General features: G+C 36.0%; 1 long non-coding RNA gene across 2 annotated transcripts; it reads right to left on the reverse strand.

Annotated features, from left to right (window-relative positions):
- Positions 1–754: 754 nt before the first annotated feature.
- Positions 755–5,692, reverse strand: LOC147916461 (uncharacterized). 2 transcript variants are annotated; one of them, XR_015552997.1, is made up of 5 exons: positions 5,606–5,692; positions 4,391–4,447; positions 3,484–3,600; positions 2,693–2,821; positions 755–1,019 (listed from the first exon to the last, which is right to left on the reverse strand). It is a non-coding gene; the product is annotated as an uncharacterized LOC147916461 (long non-coding RNA). The 2 variants fall into 2 exon arrangements; XR_015552996.1 differs by lacking the exon at positions 755–1,019 and having other exon boundaries at positions 2,546–2,821.
- Positions 5,693–7,969: the final 2,277 nt, after the last annotated feature.

Raw genomic sequence — 7,969 nt, forward strand, 5'->3', positions numbered from 1 at the left:
TAATGGGCTGAATGAATCATTCATTTGTTCATTCAAAGATATTTAATGAGAGAATTCTATGAGTTAGAAACTGGAGATACAGCAGGGAACAAAAAGAGAATTTAACCCTCACAGACTTTATATTTGATTGGGGCTTGCGATAAATTAATGAATAAGAACATTGAAATTAAAGGTAACATTGTTATGAAAGAAATAAGCAAGTTGGTTACATTAAAGGTTATTTGGTGAGAGATATTCTAGACAGATTAGTCAGAAACTGCTCTCTAAGCAGATGAAGTTTATTTGATTTCAAGGATCAAAAGAGTGTGCTTCTGGGTCGGCCCCGTGGCTTAGTGGTTAAGTCCGCATACTCTGCTTTGGCGGCCTGGGGTTCGCAGGTTTGGATCCCGGGCGCAGACTGACACACCGCTTGTCAAGTGGTGGTGTCCCATATAACGTAGAGGAAGATGGACATGGATGTTAGCCCAGGGCCGGTCTTCCTTAGCAAAAAGAGGAGGATTGGCAATGCATGTTAGCTCAGGGCTAATCTTCCTCACACACACACAGAAAAAGAGTGTGCTTTCTAAAGATTCTGAAGAAGACAACCAATTGAACAATTATGTAGACAGTATGTCTATATGATTATGAATCAGGTAGGTATTTTCCATGTGAAGAAAGAAAGTTGTCTCTATTAAACATGGCCACAGCATGCAGTGCAAGAAAAAAGCCACAAAATCTCAGCAGCATACAGTAATAAGCTTTTACTTAACTCAGACATCTGTGACAGGTGGGAGTCTGTGGAACTCGGCTGGACTTGGTTAGAAGAGGTAGGCCCCGCTCCACATGTCTTTCATCCTCCTGGGACTAGCAGGCTAGGCAAGGCACGTTCTTAGGATGATCATGACAGAGGAGCAAGTGAGTAAACAAACACTCACAAGCACATGACAGGCTTATGCCCAATCACGTGTGATGACATCCAGTTGTCCAAAGTCACTCACTTTGTTGAGCTCAATGTCCAAGACCGAGTAAGTACATTCCTCCTAGGGAGGTGAGAGAATGAAGTGAATATTTCTGAACAATAATCTGATCTACCACATAGGTGAGAATGAGGGGACACTGTGGCTATTTCTGAAGAATAATCTAACCTACCACGTAAATGAGAATAAAGATAGAATTTTAGGGCATCCTTTAGCATTCAAAGGCAGTCCATAGGTACCTTTCACCCTACCTTTCTATTTTTACTGTTATTTTACTATACAAGGTGAATGTATGCAGGCATTGTCCTCACGAGAAGCAGGGACACCACGTGAAGCCATGGGCACCATTTTGGCTACAGTTTGGGTACATAGGACTATCCCTTGTTCACAGCCCTGAACAGATTGTAAGACCACAGTATTTTTCCGCCATCAATGTAAGGATTGACTTCAGCTAAATTAGTCCTTCTAGCTTCAAAATTTCACATTTGTTACAAGATTTAAGTTAATAATGAGAATTTCCCTAACCACTTATCCTGGCTTAGTTATTATTCATTCTTCATTTAGTGATAAGAAACTAACACTTGATTGACAAATGTTCTTAAGTATCCCAGGATTTGCACAGAGAAATGGCTGACTTTACGTGATATTTTCATATTACCTAAAATTTGTAATTTAATTTGTAACATTGTACACGGTTAAACCTGGAATAAATACTTGCTAATATTGATTATTTTTTATAGTTTTAAGGCTGCTAGTATGAGCCATAAATTGTAACGTTTCATGCAAAATAAGTTTTTGGCTTTAAAATTGAGTTAATTAACGATGTATGTTAGTGAAGATGATGTAGAACAACTTCAAATATTAAATGGTTAGTGTCGTTTTTCAAGGCTACATATGTCAGTGGAGGCGTTTGTAATTCAATGTTGTTCAATATCCCGGACTCAGGTTCAATATCTTCAAACTAAGGCTACATTACTAGATTAGTAGAATTTATAAAAATATTGTTAAGGTAATTTTTGGCTCTCAACTCTATATTCCAAGTCCCATTGCAGGGATCTAGAACTGAAAACGATAGTTGTAGTACCAATTCAAGCCACAAGAGGATAGTCTTCCCCCGGCAAAATTTTAATGGTTTTGTTTTCCTTCTATCAGCATTACACTATTAAAATCCAAATTTTAGAAACTGTGTCGATTGAAGGTATAATTTATGACCTACAACTTTTATAACCACAAGTATTTAAAGCTGTTTTGCTATGAGATAATATAGATTAAAAGGAAATAAGTAGGGATCAACCATGATACATTAGTAATTGTAACATGCTCTTTTAGTAGTAAGGATCTCTTGTCTAAATAAGTAATATTTTTCCAAGTATAACCATTTTGCAACTAATAGTATATTTGTGGAATTTGTGAAGAAAAAGCAGAGAATCTCCATTCACACATGGGTTCTATTAGTTTGCGTAAATTATCCTCTTCTCTTTTTAGAATAAACCTACAAATTTTCTTTTATTTTTGTGCTAATTTACAACATGATTTGTTTTTCTTTTTTATTCTAATCAAGTGCTTGATTGAAAATATTTGCCAAGATCTGTACCAAGGGAAAATTTTTATTCCTCTGTTGTCTTTAAATTTGGGCAGTCCAGTGTATGAAAGCTCTATTGCAATATATAACAGGAGACATGAACTCTCATCCCAGATCTATTACTAATTAACCAAGCAGTATAATTCATGGAAACCAATGCATTCTCGTTGATTCCCTCAGTTGCTTCATCCGTCAAACGAAGAACTTGAATATCTATGTTTGGAATGTTTCCTTGACTTTTTTTTTCCATTTTTTGCTCTAACATTGGTATGTCCTTTTTACACTGTGAAGAAAATCATAAAGAGCGAGAGTTAATTCATGCTGGACCTGATTCAGCTCTATTCTAGCATTGCTTTGATAAGGATATTGTTTCTCTGTGGAGCAGATTTAAATGCCAACTGATTTCAAACCAACAGTGTTTAAAAGCCCCTTGGTTTATCTTATTTTTTCAGTTCTCCTTAAACTTCTCACTCAAATCATAAAAGGACGTAGGAATCAGGACTTTAAATAAAAGTAAAAGGAGAGCTTAGTAACTGCTTTCTTTTTGGCTGAAAAACCCATTCCAAGAATCGTACGCAGTAAGAAGAGTGGAGGAATTAATATTATAACCTACAATGCCAGCCCCCAGACCTACTCAAAATCTAGTGAGCACACTAAGCAATGACTTTCTCTTTATGAAAAAGTTGGGTAAGGGGACTGCATGTGGGGACTCTTTGGTTGTGACATCCAACACACCGTATTTGCTGAGGAGCAAGACAACAGGCTCAGGGGCTGTCCTCTCCTTCAGCAAGTGTGATATAAAAAAAAACGATGAGAAAAATGACCTTTCCAGCTCTAGGGACACGATTCTTCAGTCAGGGATGTGCAAATAGCTGGGCTTCTTGACTGGAGCTTCAAAACAGTATCTCAAACTCAATTCTAATTAGCAATAAAAGAGCTATTTACCTGGAAATTATGTCGTTACACAGGTGTGTTGCTGCTGGAAAAACCATTCCACCACTCAGCTCAACAAAGTGCATATGTTCATCTTGTTTGACTTGGTTTATGATTATATGCAGTGTGCTGCCAAATAAATTGTTTTCAAAATGTTAACTACCTTATCCAGAAGAACGGTTTGCTATCTTTTTTGTATATGGGTTTGCTTCATTCATTAGGTAATTTCTGTCCTCTAAATTTTCCCAAAGACAAAACCAAACAGAATCTCAATTCCTTGCTCTCTGTGAAGATAGAGAATGGTGAATCTAAGCAGAAAAATGGGGCAGAGGGACTCCCCTTTACAGGATAGATATTTAGCTTCTCTTTTCCCCCCATGCTTCTACTGCTTAAGGCTAAGGAGGCAGAGAAAAGAATGTGAACAGAAGGAATATAGGGAAGTGCTATACCAGGCAGTTGGCTAAAGCAATTCTAAGATACTCCACGGATTCACAGAACCAGAAATAGATGCTAATGACCAGAGATTTACATAGCTTTGCCTCACCCGACAGTGACAATGCAGCTCTAGGAAACTAAGGCAATAGCTTTTAGCTGTTTTCCTCACCAGCAGGCAAAGGCCTGGATAAAGCATGCAAGGAAGGGAACTAATATTTACCTGGTCCTAACTATATGCCAGGTGCTCTGTCAGAGCCTCAAGAGAACCCGGAAAGGTTGACGCTATTCTCTCCATTGTTCATATGAGGACACAAAGAGAATTTGAAGAATTTGTCACAGTTCATACATCTCATTAGGGCCAGAGAATAAATTTAAACCCAAGTATGTGTGATTCCAAGACCAAGTCTCCAGAATAGTTTTTCAAGAACTTTAAGTTGCTTCTCAAAAATAAAAAAACAACCAATCCTCACTGACCTATTCTTACCTTTTCCATACCATGTTTCTTTGTCTAGAAGTCTTCAGTGGTGTTTTTCTTTTGTTACTGAAAAAGATAACGAATTCTTTGTCAGGGAAGACCATTCCTGAATCAGGCCACCTTGTTTCAATGAGGTCTCTCCCTCAATAATGTATTTCCCTTTTCTTTTTTCCTTGCTAGGAAAAGTAAAAAATGTTTCATGAATATTCAGAAAGAAAGATATTCTGATAGCTACTATCACTCACCTATAAGGCAATATTGTATGAAAATAAAGACTTACAGTGCTCTGAAAATAACTGAAACTGTTGAACTGCAATTGAAAAAGCACCTAACATTGAATTGGTATTCAGAATGCCTGTGGGCCCAGGTCAATTCTCATGAATATATAATATCGTATTTCAAATCATCACTGATTAAAATTCTCTGATTTCAAAAATACACCTTTATCAAAAAACTGAAAAAATATTTTAATAACAAACCTTAAAAGAAGCTCTGGTCCTAACAGCAAAAATCTGACATTTGTCAAATCTATTTGATATTATCCTCTTCCCAAAGTAATAAAGAGTAATTATAACAAACAAATAAAAATGAAGCCATTCATAAGGTACAATGTAATGACTAAACGAGCATGTGTCAGAGGAAATGAGAATGAACAACAATCAGCCCTGACCTCTTCTCTTTGCTTAGGGCATCAGAGGGGTGTTCCTCTTCAATGACGGTTTACGTTTCACTTGGACATTTGCAAAAAATGCCATTAACATTCTAAGAAAATGGAATAAATACATTTAAAAAAAATACTTTAATACTTTTAATGAAAACCACGTATGTTGTAGATAGAATGGGCTTAGAAAATACTGTGTTTAATTCTGTACATAGCTTAGAAGGAGTTAAACATTAAAGCATTTTCAGTGTTTCTCCAAAAGAGGTTATTTTTGTTCAAAAGTTTGGAAGTAATAAGGCTCCTTTATATTTATCAATAAACAACTATTACCACACTACCTCCATCTCTTGAAACAGTTGGGTTCAAAAAAGAGCTTTGGTTTATTCCAAATATATTCAGTAAATTACAAGTCACTATCTTGTATATTACTAAATTTAAACTATCACACTATCACTAAATTGCTATCACTAAAGTGTTTAGGGATGTACACACACATGTATACACACACACACAAATACATGAGTTTGGCATTTACCATTATAGAGTCCTGAGGTCCAACCTACCTTCTATCTGAGTAAGCTGAGACCTTTCACAATAGCCTGGGGGTGGGGCGACACAGCAATTTTATGTTGAAAGAAATATTAGGCAGATGCCTTAGCAAAAAAAAATAGAAAAAATAGTTAAGAAAATTGTTTCCTCATCCAATGGTTCTCAGCCTTCACTCCATTCAACATCTGATGAGCTTTTTAAAATACTGAGTCCTGGGTTCCACCCCAAGAAATCCTTGTATGATTTGCCTGTACAATGTTCTGGGATTTTAGAAAAATCTCAGGTGGTTCTACTATGCAGCCAACATTGAAAACCACTGCCTGAGCCTTGTGTCTGTGGCAATCGAGCGTCCCTGTTACCTTCCATGGCACTCATGCTCATTGATTCAAGAGGCTGCAGCTGGAGACCTTCTCAGACTTTCCCAAAAGTCCAGTCAATAGCTGGGGACCCACCACCCTCCCTACCTATTACCACATGGTAAAGCAATTTTGTTTCATGCTTGGACTGACCAATGAATGAGTGAGTTAGCTTCTTTGAGCTGGAGGTTTTCAGTCCTGCAGAAACAATGAAAGAATCAAAATATCTGATTGTCCCCACAGACATCTGTCTCAACATCTCTCATCCCTTTATTTTCTGTTCAGACTATAACTGATGTCTGTCATAGAATTCACCACAAATTCCAATTGTTTTATTCATCTGCCTGTTCATTTGACTGAGTGTTCTATCTCATGATACAATGTAAGCTATGAGAGCAAGAACTTTTCTCTTTCAATTTCTAACACCTTAGCCCATTACCAAGCATGCAGCAGGCCTCCAAAAGGGTATTTTGTTTGCACAAATAAAAAACTGATTACACGAAACAGTTGTAAAGTAAGAGACAATAAGTAGATAGCTGGCCTACCCAGAACACTGGCTTCTGAGTTCTTTCCCACAGATGCACTGAAACAGGGGTGTGTAATAACAGTGACAGAAAGAAGGAGTTGCTAGGGTAGACTCCAATGAAACCTACTGCTCCTACAGCTGGGACCTTACTCTACCTTACAGGACTGGGAGGGTCATGTTTTAGATTTAATATGTGTCCTCTTAACGTACTGCGATTTAAGTAGCAGGTAGTTGAGGCTATTACTTTTGCTTTAGGAAAATTCATGAGGAAGAAGGGTCAACCCTGTAGGTCAAACACTAAGATCAAGACATTATGCTTCAGCACCTCCCCCAGGCTGTAGGAAAAGAGGCTCAGGATTTTCAATAGACCCTCCTAATGGAGCAAACTCTGGCAGTTATAATCTAATGCTATTATAGATATTTTTCTGGGAATTTTAAATGACAAGAATTTCCACAGTAGAGCTATTTTTCTATTATACCAAAGTATAACATATAGACAGAATTTAAAAAGAAAACATACATATTATTAAGCAGAGGGTGGTATGGGTCTATTGTATGAGTGTGTGTATGTCGGTTTGTGAGTATATTAATATATGTATATATAATGTAATATATACACATATACATATACATATATTACATATAATGTAAGTATATATGTAATATATGTATATATAATTTTGTTTTATTTGCTTTACAAGTATTATATATACATAAGTGTGTATATAAAATATTTGTATATATGTGTATAAATATATATATAATTTTATATATATATATAAAATTAACTCTGCTATACCAGGGATTTTCATGTTATATATTACTTCATATTATACGAATGAGGAAATTGAGCTAAAAATACTTAAATATATTATTTAATGTCACTTAGCTAAAAAGGAGAAGAGTCAGAATATTTGCTCAGAACTCCAATTATAGTCTCATTATAGTATCTCATAGTTTCCTTGTTTGAAGATTTGTAAAGAGGAATGACCCAAATATATTTTATCAAGATTATGTCACATCCTTCATTGACAGGCAATGGAGATATGCAAAGGTTACTGTATACCAGTCAACACAGTCCAATCTCCCCAGAAATAAATCCAGATGAACAGAACAATTTTAGGCTTAATCTTATTGGTATAAAGGAATGTCCACAAGCAAGAAAATAGTTTAAATTCTCCTAAGGTATTTGTATGTAGCATGTCTGTTGTATTAGCATGAATTTTTTTCGTTATGGTAAAATATACAAAACTAAATAAGCCAAGGATTCCCTCCCCCTAAAGAAAAGTTTATGCTACTATGTTAATAAGGCCTCATTTTGGCAAATGATATATGGAGCCTAGTGATTTCTTAGGAAAAGATTACTTGTATTTTCTTAAGTGTTGTTTTTGCAACTTGGTGTTATATTGCTTACTTTTAATGAAAAAAAATTGGCAATAAACAGAGATAGCTAAATGATAGTGGAAGGCCAAGGAGTGATAAAGGAGTTACTACCC

The sequence above is a fragment of the Ceratotherium simum genome, chromosome 8 (genome assembly GCF_057802395.1).
Source record: "Ceratotherium simum simum isolate JZ-2026a chromosome 8, ASM5780239v1, whole genome shotgun sequence".
Lineage (NCBI taxonomy): Eukaryota > Metazoa > Chordata > Mammalia > Perissodactyla > Rhinocerotidae > Ceratotherium > Ceratotherium simum.